This window comes from Sminthopsis crassicaudata, chromosome 2 (genome assembly GCF_048593235.1).
Source record: "Sminthopsis crassicaudata isolate SCR6 chromosome 2, ASM4859323v1, whole genome shotgun sequence".
NCBI classification, from domain to species: domain Eukaryota; kingdom Metazoa; phylum Chordata; class Mammalia; order Dasyuromorphia; family Dasyuridae; genus Sminthopsis; species Sminthopsis crassicaudata.
In genome coordinates this window covers 224,813,436-224,827,230 of record NC_133618.1, presented here as the reverse complement: position 1 = coordinate 224,827,230, position 13,795 = coordinate 224,813,436, and positions in this window count along the sequence as shown.

Sequence of the window (13,795 nt, the reverse complement as noted above, 5' to 3'; positions counted from 1 at the left end):
CTTTTTGCTAACAACTATACATGTTTGTAATCCTGATCTTGTTTTTGTTTTCAGTTGGGATAAGGGCAGGGAAAAAGTGGATTTTTCCTAGTTGGAAAAAAATTGATTAAAAAATGTTTTCATAGAGATAAAAAAAAGTAAGCATACAAGAAGCAGTTACTGATTTCCTTTTAGATGGACTTTCTCAAATCAGGGAAGGAGTGTTAACCCTTTGAGGTAAAGATAGACAGCTGAAAATACAGTCTTTGCCTTTACTAAGCCCTAACAATATAAAGAGCACCATTGGAACCAGGACGAGGTCTTAGTCCTGTATAGAAGACTTTGACTTAGCCCTTAGATCTTAGAATCTCAGGGCTGGCAGTGACCTTAGAGTTAATCTAGTCCAACCTTCTCCTTTTACTTTCAGAGAAGCTCAGGAACAGAGAGATGCAGTGACTTTCCCAAATTAACAAAGGTAATTAGGGGAAAGCCTGGATGAGAATCCAAATCCAGTGATCCACCATGCTCCCCTTATATTCTAAATGAGATTAAAGGCCATGATAAAAATCACCATTGTTATTGCCCTCCACTGCCACCAAGATCATCCATCATCACTGTCACTTATTACTGGTCTCATCATTCCCATCATTACCAAAAGGCACCATTACTATCACTGCCAAGATAACTGTCAATGTTACTACCACCACCATCGCTATAGCAAATGCCATCATTACATGAGTTATCTCTATTAATATTGCCAAATGTTTGTGAAGTCTGAATAGAGTATATAGAGCACCACAGCAGTCAATGTCTATAATTTGGATTAAATTCAATCCTTTCCCTTGAAGAATTTTAAATCTTGTAGAGAAATAAAGTAAATAAACATTAATAAAATAATGATAATGCTTTTAATTTCTTAAATGAGAATAGACCTTCACAATTTAAAATACATTATATTATACTAGGAAAGTTTTGCTAAAGAGAAATAAATGGAAGTACATCTGCAAGATGAATGGAATAATTCAATTAGCTCTGTGTGTGTGTGTGTGTGTGTAGGCAACTAGCCTTTAAACACCCATACATTCATTGTCATATTTATAGGATTATAAATGAGCAGCTGTGTTACACATTTGGATTACAAATCTTTTTCAAAGATTTGCTCTTTTGGAATCATAGACTGAGCACTGACTGGTAGGCACCTCCGAGGCTGCCAAGCCCAATCTCTTCCTTGTGTAGATGAGAAAAATGGGAACCAGAGAAATTGTGTGTGGTGTAGGATAACACTGCTGAGGGTCTGCAGAAGGATCTGAACCAGGTTGTCCCCAGTTGTAAGCCTGGCACTTGATCCAGCGAACCACCTAATTGCCTTTTCTCCCTTCACCCCCACTGACCATCTTCAGCATTCCGTGGAATGCATAAACCCCACTTTGGAGACTACTATTTGGTCTTTAACCGTCTGTGGTTCCAAATGCGGCCCCTGGCTGCCCATTCGTGTGATGTTTCTTACCATCTGTACAGGATCAGCCCACCTCCTTTTCTGACCAGACACATCCTTGCTAATATCTATGATCCCACAAATCACCAAGGAGGAGCAGGTAGGAGAGGATAGATTTAAATCTGAGGTCTGTGGGGTTTTGGGTTGAGATCTGCGATTTCATCAAAAAAGAAAACTCTCAGACATTCCTTCCTCTCCCCCACTGATTCAGACTGACAACTCAGAGTTGCTTGGGGTACTGAGAGTTTAAGGGCCTTAAACCCAGTCAACACAGCTAGTAAGTGCCAGAGTTACATTCAAGTCTCTCTCTACCTCACTTCTCCAGTGTTCACATTAGCTGGCTAGAGAATAAAAAAAAAAAAAAAGGTTGAGGTCTCCACATCATAGTCATCCCTTTGGATGATTATGTAATTACAATAATTATGTTTGATTCCTAAGAGTGGAAATATACCTCCTCCTCTCTTCCTTGCAGAGGTGGAACATGTATTGAAAGCCACAATAATTTTCCTGAACTGCTTTTGTCCCCTACTCTTTTCTATTTATTTGTTGGTGTAAGGAGTGATTTGGGGGAAGAGAGAAGGAGGGAGACACATGTTTGGAAATGAAGGTGACATAAAAAACAAAAGTATTTGGGTTTGTTTCTAATTTTTCTAATGTTTGTTTAAAACATTTTTAATGTTTTAAAAAATAATGATATATATGATAGCAAAGTAGGACTGGGCTACTGAACTACTGCCGTCATCTTGATCACCCTGGATTCTTGCAGGCTATGTTAGTTATTCAAAGCCACGTAGGTCTCTGGCCTTTGGCCGGTAGCGAAACCCACATGTGCTGTCTAAGGACCAGCAGAGTTAGTTTAGGACATTCATCTCCTAATGAGTTTCCAGTGGATAGAGCTTTCTGGTGCAGCTACTCTCAAAGATCATCCGCTGAGCCCTAGAGAGGTCTGTGACCCATCTCAGCATAGGGACCATCCACACAGATGGAATCACAGACTACTGAAGTGGCAGGTGATTTTCTTGATAGGAATCAAAGCAAAACAGGATTGGGAATGCCAGCATCCTCACTTTGGAGAAGCCGGTGGTTCAATGACTGGGTAGTTTATGGGGTTTATCCGCACATCTAGCCTTGAGAGGCGAGTAGGTGCCGGATGAGCAAAGGTCTCCCGGGCATTTTTGTCCTGTGTCTATGTACCCACATGTGGATTACATCCCAGGATCAATTAGTGTTTGTAAAAACATTTAGGAGATAAAAGATTCAGTACATAAAGACACATTATTATAACCTTATAAATCCTGACTCTGGCCACTACTCCACTCCATTCCCTTACACACCTCTTATAATTTAAATTATGTATCTTAAGAGCTCCATAAAAGACCAAAAAGGTTCAAATGTATTTACTCATAATATATTGGTGAGATTAGAACAGTGCAACTCCCCAGAAAGCAGGTACTCCTGAGAATGTAGACCCCAAAGCCAGTTGCCCAAATTAGCTGTATTTTTAGGATTCTGGTGGGACAGATTGACAGCCAAAAAATCCAGGGCTTCCCCTCCACCTCCTTCTCACACGCATGCACACATCTTTTTTTTTTTTCTTTTAAACTTCATGTATGTGACAAATATGGAAATATGTTTAGAAGAATTATACATATTTAACCTATTTCAGATTACATGCTGTCTTGGGGAGGGAGGGAGGTAAGGGATGGAAGGAGAAAAAATTAGATCACAAAGTCTCATAGAGATGGATGTTGAAAACTGTCTTTACATGTGGTTGGAAAAATAAAATAATATTGAAAAAAATTTTAAAGCTTCATATGTAGTTATGGATAGTTTCAATCATCTGGTAACCTTAGGTTATCTTCTATCTGCTTTATGTAATTTTTGTATATGTCATATATGTATATCCTATCTCTCTATTAGAGAATAAGTTCCCTGAGGTCGGAGACTGATTCTGTCTTTGTCTTTGTATCTCCAGTGTCCAGCACAGTACTTGGAACATAACAGATACTTAATAAATGATACCGATCGGTGGATAAATATATTAGAGAGAGCTCTTAGGGACCTTATCTCAAGTGCTCAAACCTTTGCATTTTCATCTGTCTTGTATCTGTAAGATCTGGATGATGTCCCTTGGAGAACATATCTGCAACACTGGGGAATCAGACCCATGGTCTAGCTTCTTGTTGGAGGGTGAACCAAGCAGACCAGTGGCAAACATGAAGGCTCTACCATTCACTGGGGCACAAGGGGGAGGGGTAGAGAGGAAAGCTAATGGGGGGGGGGGTAAAAGCCAGTTTTCTGATATGGATTTTTGGTTGGATTCTTACTTGAATGGTCAGTATTATGCTGTGAGATATCCCACTGAAAAACAGCCTTCAAGAAGAGCTCAGGAGGAGTACATTGCACCATTTTCCTGCTAGAGAAAAACTTCTGAACTTCTGGAGAACAAAAAGATCACACACACTTGGGAATTTTCTTTCAAAAAATATTTTTATTCTCTCCTGTTCATCCCAACAATGGGCACTGACCAGAATGGGGGGGGGGGGGAAGGCTTCTAGTCTGTCTGCTTACTGTGGCATTTCTTTCAGCAGGATGGGGAGGTTGGATGGGGTGGATGTGATTGTGCCTCAACGCCCTCTCAGTTCCTGATAGCCACAAACCCTTGCTTTGAGCTCCATAGCCTTGCAAGGAAAAAAAATTCCATGTGTTTTGCATCTGAGGCCCATTAACTTTTAAATATAGTAGAATGGTCCCAAGAGGCCCAAGGAAATGTTTTCCTTTCACTGGTCTCTTGACTGGCTCCTTTCCATTTTTTGGTCTCTCTGGAAAAAAGGCACTTGGCAGTTCTGAGAGACAGCACTGGGGGCAAGGATGAAGTCCTTAGGAATGATGGCAGTAAAAAAACCACCAATAGTAAGCTGAACAATCCTTAACGTCTCTTCATTTTATATCCATTTGTTCATGTTTTTCAAAATTAATTTTTATTGACATATTTTGTTTTTATTGTCAAATTTTCCCCCATCTCACTACTCTTTTCTCTTCCAGAGTCATTCCCTATTGGAAAAAAAATTTTTTTTTAAAGAAGAAAAAAGAATAAAGAAAATGAAAATCAACAAAACTAATCAATCCACCTAAAAACAATCTGACAATATGTTTAGTATTCCCTATGAATCTTTGACTTCTGTAAAGACATCAGGGAGAAATATCTTATCATATCTCTTCTTTTGGGATAAATTAATTCTTTTTAAATTTTATAATATTCATTTTGTATTGTTTTATAGTGGTTATTCTTTCTATTTAAATTGTTACAGTTATTGTACACAGTATATTGTTTTCTTGGCTCTGCTTACTTTCCTCAAAATCAGTTCATGTTAAGTCCTTTCTTGATTCTCTATATATTCATTATTTCTTTAAAGTCCAGTACTATTCCATTACATTCTGGTATCACTGCTTATTTAGATACTTCTCCAACTGCTGGGCCTCTACTTTGTTACCTGTTCTTTGATACCGCAAATAATGTTGCTATCAATACTGTGAGGGATATGAACTTTTTCTTTTTATCAATGATCCCCTTTGGGGTATATGTCTAGCAAGAGAATCTCTTGGTCAAAAGGTATGGACTCAATCAGTTTTAATATGTTTGCTGCAGAAATGAGCAATGTTTAAATAACAAGCATTCAGCACGTATCCACTATGTGTTCTGAGCTGTGCAAGAAATTGAAAATACAAAGACCCCCTGGGAGGGGGGGTTGATCAGCTATGTATGACTTAGCTCTTCTCAGCAATACAATGACCCAAGACAATACCAACAGCCACATGATGGAAAGTGCTATCCACCTCCAGAGGAAGAACATGCAGATCAAAATATACGATTTATCCCTTTCTGCATTTACACTACAATAAGTAGTGGTGGTGTCTGCAGCCTCAGTCTGCTGCTCAGCCTCCACCTTAGTTCCCACAGGGCTGGAGCTAGCAAAGTGAGCTACTGAAGGTGAGAAGGTAGCCGTGGTGAGCCCAAACTCTAGGGTTGGTGAACAATGGGAGAAGGTAGAGGAGCAGACCACCCTTCCTCAGCCACCAGCTCCAACTGTACCCGATGATACACAATAAGGAAGATAGTTTACCTTGAAAAGAAAAAAACAGTTTACTTGTGAAGGTGCTCATGGGAAAAGTTGTAGCTTGTGAGTTATTGTGAAATGATATGGTTCTCTTGTGTTCTCTTGATGTTTCTAGCTGGTGAAATCACATGTTAAACAAACAAAAAAAATTCAAGTTTTGCTCAAATCATTCTCTAACATATCAGTTTAATTAGAACAAATATACAGTTTCAAAAAAATATAATAGCAAAACTAGCTATATAGACATTTCACCCCAACATCTCTGGGGTACGCTCTTCCTTTTTACCCCCACTGGCCAGAGTGGGTTCACTCTAGTGAACTCTTCTTGTCCTGGGTTCTCATCCTCCCTTTGATAGTCCCTTTGAAAAGCTTTATCTACGGGCAGCTAGTTGGTGTGATGGATAGAACAGGTCAGGAGGACCTGAGAACATAATGAACTTTCTATATAACATTAATTCCTTCCAAGTTAATGTCTGAAAGCACCATTGCTGCTAGACGAGCCCTTATTTCAGCTGCTGTTGGGCTGGATCCCAAAGCTTGCTGAACCAACTGGCTACAACTCCTAACATACAACTATCTCAGGACATCTTAGTGGCTCAGTCTCCTAACGTTATGAAGCCACAAATCTCCTTCACCTAATATGAAAGAACAAACACCAAGGAAGAACTGAGGTTCATATTTCTAGTCCATGTATTAACCTTTGATGGAAAGTGTCCAAGATATCTCTATTTAATATCGTTAACTTTTTTTTCTCATTGGAACTCTGCCTGACAGAAAGGGGGGAGGGACAGCCTGAGGTTTGTTTTTTTTGTTTGTTTGTTTGTTTTTAAGAAAAAACAAGTTCTTTTTGATTAGTACCTTTTGAATATATCCCACTTCTAACTACTCAGTCACAGTCACTCAAACTCCTTTTTATCATGTTGAACCATTTACAAGTGCAAAATTTCTGTGCTTTGCCACTAAGTCCTCGTGGAGATTATATAGAGGCATTCTGTACATGCTCATTAGTACTTGCCCCATTGATCAGTCACTTTTACAGTTGTATTTACTTATATGTATGTGTATTGTTTCCCTTTCAAACATTAGTTTTACTCCACAGACATTCCTTTTCTCTTCTAGAAAGAAAATCAGTCTGTACAGCACTTAGTGCTCACACTCATGTGTGAAATCCCTCATGTACGCTCCACAAGCCAGCTAAGTATTCTAGAAGTGGGACTTGCTACTGCTAGTCATTTTCAAGACGAAAAAGATGCTATTCCAAGCAAGAAGCTACTGTGTTTGTATTGCTATGGTAATTTCTATGGTTATAAAGTTAGCAAGTTCAGGAGCATCCCAAGAAGAGTCTCCCTCGCCTTTTGAACAGTGCCTGGCAATAGTAGGTGCTTTAAAGATTCTTATTGATTGATTTTTTTCTCCTTCATAAAAACTATGAATTCTTCTTGTCCTGGGTCCTCATTATCCCCTTAATAAAGTCCTTTTTTAAAAAAAAGTTTTATCTAGGGGCAGCTAGTTGGTGCAGTGGATAGAGCACCAGCTCTTAAGTCAGGAGGACCTGAGGTTCAAATTTGGCTTCAGACACTTAACACTTCCTAGCTGTGTGACTCTGAGCAAGTCACTTAATCCTAATTGCTTTTGGAAGGAAGGAAGGAAGGAAGAGAGAGAGAGAGAGAGAGAGAGAGAGAGAGAGAGAGAGAGAGAGAGAGAGAGAGAGAGAGAGAGAGAAAGAAAGAAAGAAAGAAAGAAAGAAAGAAAGAAAGAAAGAAAGAAAGAAAGAAAGAAAGAAAGAAAGAAAGAAAGAAAGAAAGAAAGAAAGAAAGAAAGAAAGAAAGAAAGAAAGAAAGAGAGAAAGAGAGAGAGAGAGAGAAAGAAAAAAAAAAAGCTTTATCTAGTTCATGTCTAGTGAACTCTTCCAAGCCCCTCTTCAGTTTAGCCTTTCAGAGAGAACTACACATAGCTCCAAGAGAGCTAAAAGCAAGAGAAAACCAAAAGGAGAAGCTCTACACACAGATTTAGACTGTGTTCCCTGGAGAAAAGCCTGCATATCCATGCAGCTGCTCCAGAAAAAAGTGTGTGCTGAGGAACTGGTACCATATGGGGAACTGGCAGGATGTTAGAAACAGTAGGAAAGAAGAAGCTATCTCTGAGTGGAGATAAGATGAGAAAGAAAGAGCATCCTAGAAAGGAATGAGAACATGGCAGACCAACATGGATTTTAAGTGATCGCCCTGGGTTACACAGCTAAAAGGTATTAAGTATCTGAGGTCACATTTGAACTCAGATCCTCTTGACTTCAGAGTCAGTGCTCTATCCACTGTACTATCTAGCTGTCCCTTCCTTTAAAAAAAATATTTTTTTTTAGTGGATATACTAACAAAGCACCAATTCTAGTATTCTCAAATTAGATCCTTCCCTCTCCCCTCACCTATCCCAGAAAATTTGAGCTAAATTTTAATGTTCCCCAGGGGAATCTGCGTGGTAAAAATGACAAAGGAACACATGTGGCCAATAACAATAATAGATAATATTTACATGGTGTTCTCTTTTGCAAGCATTGATCTCATTTAGATCTCACATCTTCTGTAGGTCTGGTGCTATAAGTTTTATTATCTCCATATTACAAATGGGAAAAGGAAAATGGCCAAGTTCACATTGTTAGCAAGTGGAGAGGTAGCACTTGAATCCAGGACTTGATTCCAGGTCCCATGCTCTTTATACTAGATTACAAACAAAAACAAGCAAGTAAAACAATGAATCCTGAGGGGGCACCTAGATGACACAGTGGATAGAATTCCACCCTTGAAGTCAGGAGGACCTGAGTTCAAATCCAGCCTCAAACACTTAAACCTCCTGGCTGGGTGACCCTGGGCTTAACCCCAATTACACTTAACCCCAATTACAAGGAAAGGAGGAGGGAAGGAGGGAGAGAGGGAGGAAGGGGAAAGGAGGGAGGGAGGAAGGGAGAATAGAGGACAGGGTCAAATGTGTAACTGGCAGGTTGAGTAATCATGAAAGGATCAGCTAAGGGAGCAGAAAAGTGAAGAGGAAGGGGAATCTTTCCTTCCTTGTCACTGTATACAGGACACAGCTCTTCTCTATGAACTTGGGAGGGAGAAGGCAGTAATCTTCCCTCCATCCACAGGCTTGGAGCATATAGAGGGGGAAAGGCTCTGCTTGAGCTAGGAAGACTTCTCTGAGGAGCTGAAATATAGGGGCTGTCTGGCCCTCTGGATCCACATAGGATAGAACTGAGACTGGAACTTTCAGAACTGAAGGAAAAGTTAAAGGTCATTTCAGCCAAAGGCCAGAGATTTTCTATTGCCTGAGAGAGGAAGGTGTCTGCTCTGTCATTCCTCATTTCCCACTCCCCAGGATAAGGCTGGGAAACTGTTCTCTCTTCCTTCCTCCTGCTTCTACCTCCTCTCCCTTGCAATTTCCTTTTGGGAGTTCTTTCCCCCATTAAAATGTAAACTCCTTAGGATCAGGGACTGTCTTCCTTTAAACTTGTATTCATATCCCCAGTAATTAGCATGGTACTTTCCAAATAATAAATACTTAATAGAAGCTTGTGCTCCTAATAAATATTTGTGCATATATTTTGACCATGTTTAACATATATTGGAATACTTGCCATCTAGGGGAAGGGGTGGGGGAAGGGGGAAATTGGAACACAAGATTCTGCAAGAGTTAATGTTGAAAAATTATCCATGCATATGTTTTGAAAATAAAAAGCTTTTAAAAAAAAATAAAGATTGAAACTCTTCCCCTCCAAAAAAAAAAAAAAGTAAGAAAAATTTAAACTGAAAAAATAAATGAATAAATAAAATTTGTTGCTTGTCTTGCCTTCCTCAGTGGAGACACAGAAGAATTCTAAGATCTCCCATGATTTCATGTACACCAACTCTTGCTGGGGATTGTGTTTACCCACCAGAATCTGGTCCAATGTAGAGAGCACATATTAGGCCTTTTTCTCCAAGAAAAGGATGAGCTTTCCGGGCCATCTAAGTAAGGAGAGAAGGGACCTTGCAAGTTGCTGTGAAAATACCAAGAAGTACAAAGGAAATGAGATCTGACGTCCATCCTGTCACCTCAAGAGACCACAAGACAGCCCCAGTGCCACAACCCTGGGCTAAACCAGCAGACAGCCTTTTGTTTCTGAGATAAAGAATTAAGGCAAGAACTAGGAGAACAATTTATGTGATAACTACCATATTGTAAAGATAATCAACTGCAAAGACAGACTCAGTAACTCAGATCGACCACAGTGCTCAACCACGCTTCCAAGGACTCACAAAAGAAAAAAAAAAAAAAAACATATAACCTACCTTGAGGAAGAGAACCAGTGGTCTCAGAGTGCAGATTGAAGTGTACTTTCATCTATTTCTTCTGACTTTTTTATGGCTAATGAAAAAATATGTTTGCAGAGCTAAGGGAAGTTATCCCTTCCACATTGCCCCAATTAGGGGAGAAGAACTCCTGCAATCTGGAAGATCCATGTAAAATTTTTGGATCCTCCATTCATAGCAGAGAAGAAATTGGAATTTTTTCTTTTTCTTTTAAGGGGTGTTTGCAGTACTTTATTGTAAAATTTGGGATGATATTATACATATATTTTATACATTTCTGAGTTTCTATCTGTGTTGTCTGCTGGCTTCTGCAAAACTCCCCAAAAATTTACATTTAATTTCTTAGGCTGACCTTTGATACATTGAAACTGTGATGGGGAAAGTCGCAATGTGGAGGGGATAATTACATGTTTTGTAATGGACTCTATTTTTCTTGCCTTCTCTGTGGAAGAGGATGAGAGAATTGGGGACAGATCTCCCCATGTCCCCGCCCTGCAGTGAATGGGTTTTTGTTCTCAGCTTTCCAAGCTCTTACACCAACTTCTACGAGTCAATAACTAGTGTCTATTTTATTCTTTTCCAAAGGCATGTATTAAAAGGAAATTTTGGTTCAGGTCTTATTCTGGTTAAGGAGGCAAACTCAGGAAAACGGCAGAAGTATTTTATTAGCACACCAAGGCAGAAAGCAGTTTGAGAGTAGCCAGGCCAATTTCAAACCAGGCACAACTTTTATAGACAGGAGTAAACAACTTCCATATAAGCGCAAGGCAGCGCTGATCGGTCTATGGATGATGAAGCAATACGTTTTTACGCCACCTCAGCTTTCCCCAAGCCTAGATATACATGGGAAAGGGTATCTCTCTCCAGACCTCCACTCTCTGTAGGATGCTTGTATATGCCCCCAAGGTCAGACAAGGTTAAAAGCATGAGTCACTTCGTGCTAGCATTGCACAATAGCCCCTTGGCAACCATAGTCATGGCACAGCACCATAATTGGACCTATATTATAGCTCCTCTACCCTCAATTGGATCATCTTAATCTTGGCTGCTTGTAATTTTGGGGTAGGCCTTGGGAGTAGGTCTTTACACCAGGAAAGATACTGTAAACACACACAGAAAATGATTCCCCTAAGAGGACTAACAGAAAGCTTACAAACAAATACTTCAGCCATGAAAAATTGGTTAGCCATTATGTTATCCACTCCCATGGAGACCAAGGCTCCTTCCTAACTGCCTGGAACTCATTCCAGGCTTTCTAAGGTATGAATGCTGTGGAAGCTGTAAGGGACCCAGGTGCAGCACTACATACCTATGGGGGCACGCACCCTCCTGTCTCTGCCAGGAGGAAATCTAGAGCTAATCTATCTTGTAAGGCACAGCACTAAGGGCATGCACCTGAGTTCTAAGCTCCTCCACAGTCCCTGTGATCTCACTGTCAAAGATTTCCAAAAATCTGTTCATCCTGTTAGGACGTTAAGGCTACAGGCAGTGCCATACATAGAAAATATAGTTTGTGAGGGTACCCTCCCCCTGGTATGGCAAGCGCTTATTTTGCAAGCCAAGAACTTGAAGGTGAGGTGAGTTGACTAGCAGGTTAAAAAATCAATCCATCTCACAGTGTTTCTGCCAATTTGGGGGAAGCCAATAATAAGTGGAAGGAGGAAAGGAAGGAAGGAAGGAGGAAGGAAAGAAGGAAGGAAGGAAGGAAGGAAGGAAGGAAGGAAGGAAGGAAGGAAGGAAGGAAGGAAGGAAGGAAGGAAGGAAGGAAGGAAGGAAGGAAGGAAGGAAGGAAGGAAGGAAGGAAGGAAGGAAGGAAGAAAGAAAGAAAGAAAGAGGAAAGGATAGAAGGAAGGAAGGAAGGAGGAAGGAAGGGAAAGAGAGGAGAGAAGGAAGGAAAGAGGGAATTAAAAGAAAATTTTAAAATTAAATAAATAAACAAACAAATAAAGGCCTCGAAGGGCTATCCTAAAGAATCCCTCAGTGAATAACAAATCTCTGAGGCAGTAAAAATTATCTAAAATTCCCTTGTTTCTTTGAATAGTCACATTTTTGTGGAGCCCCATCATATAGTTACATCCTTCTACCACCTCATTTCCCTGGCTGCTTGTCCCATTTTGCTTATAACATGGCAGAACTGGTCTTATAGTACAGAGCAATTGAAGTGGGGATTAGGGGTGGTAAATGCTGAGATATGTTTGAAAATCCTCTTCCAATCATAAGGGAAGGGCTGAGAAGACTTATTTTTCCAACCTAAGACAATACTAGGTATGTTTTTTTTGTTGTTGTTGTTGTTGTTTTCAGAATTGACTGTATACATAATCACAATTGTCCTAGATATCATGCCCGATACCCACCAGGGGTATTCCTTCCTCCAAAGTTAAAAGGGCAGGAGTATATATCCAACAATCTGTGTCTGGCATTTTAGATCAAGTTCATATTAATATTAGATTCCTCTGTTCTTCTAACCCAAAGTGTGCAAACAGGTCAGAAAGCATGGAAAAACAACATAAAAAGATTACAGGTGAGGTTGTAAGGTTCTAGTACCCCTGATTGTGGCAGGGTCTCTTTTCGGTTTAACTGGGCCTACTTCCATGGTTTGCTTCCATGGTTGGGCTGAGATCAATCACTGCATGGAAGTGTTGGAAGTGACATTTCCAGGTTGTACTTCCACAATCCTGATGGCAAGATGACTGGTCAGTAACATCTGGAAACGTTCATTCCAGGAGAACTGGAGTCTAAATGTCTCTCTGCAGACCCTCATGTAGTCACCTGGCTCAAATGTATATGCTGACTCTTCCAAGGCTGCTTTCCAAAGGCTTCCTCCCGAATTTGGGAGAGACCCAAAGAGATCATGTATCATCTCATCAGGTGCTTGTTCCCTTTAGCCAAATAATAATCGGCAGCCTATCAAATAGAATTTCAGAATCTACAACTTCAGTCCACAGTCCTGCCTCCTACCGTTTCTAACTTGGACCAACATAGGTACCACCTGAGGCCGTTTTACCTGTTTCCTGGCATAGTTTTTCCAAGAACCTTAACTTCCTTCTTTAGTCATTCAACTTCCTTCTTTAGTCATTCAGCTTCCTCCACCGATTTTGATGATGATTGCAAAGAGGTGTATAGACCCAGGGCTATCCCAAAACACTTGGAGAATTATCTGGTGATTCCTGAGGCCCCTGGTTGCAGTCAGTAATACATGGAAGGCCAAATCTTGGTATTTAGGCCTCTATCAGACACTTTGCTCCTATATTTGCCATGGCACATGCTATTGGCAAAGTCTCTACCCAATAGCTCAGTTAGTACACCAAAACGTATCTGCAACCCAAAGAAACTGGCAATGGAATAAAGTCAATCAATGGGGTTCAAATGGTAGCCCTGCCCACTTTCTTCCACTTTTGGCAGTTTTCTTCCAGGAGGAATTAAATTGTTGTGAAGAAAGACAGCTAAAGACCATAAGATGGGGCTCTGCATAAACACCAGGGGCAAACCAGGACTGGAAAATTTGTACAAAGACATCAGTTACTCCCTGGACATGGAGTTGCTGGCACAGCTGGCACAGTAATCATTTAGGCCCAATGGGATGGCCATCTGGCACAGCCTGCAGATTGTCCCAAAGAATGGTTTTATAGAAAAATGTATAGAAGAATTGCACATGTTTAACTTAGATCACTTGCTGTCTAGGGAAGGGGATTGGGGAAAGGGAGGGAAAAATTAGAATGCAAGGTTTTGTAAGGGTGAGTGTTGAAAATTATCTATGTATGTGTCTTGAAAATAAAAAGCTTTACTTAAAAAAAATTCATACCCAGTACCCAGAATAAGGTACAAGCTGTTTGTACCTTGGCAGTTGTGGAGGACATTAA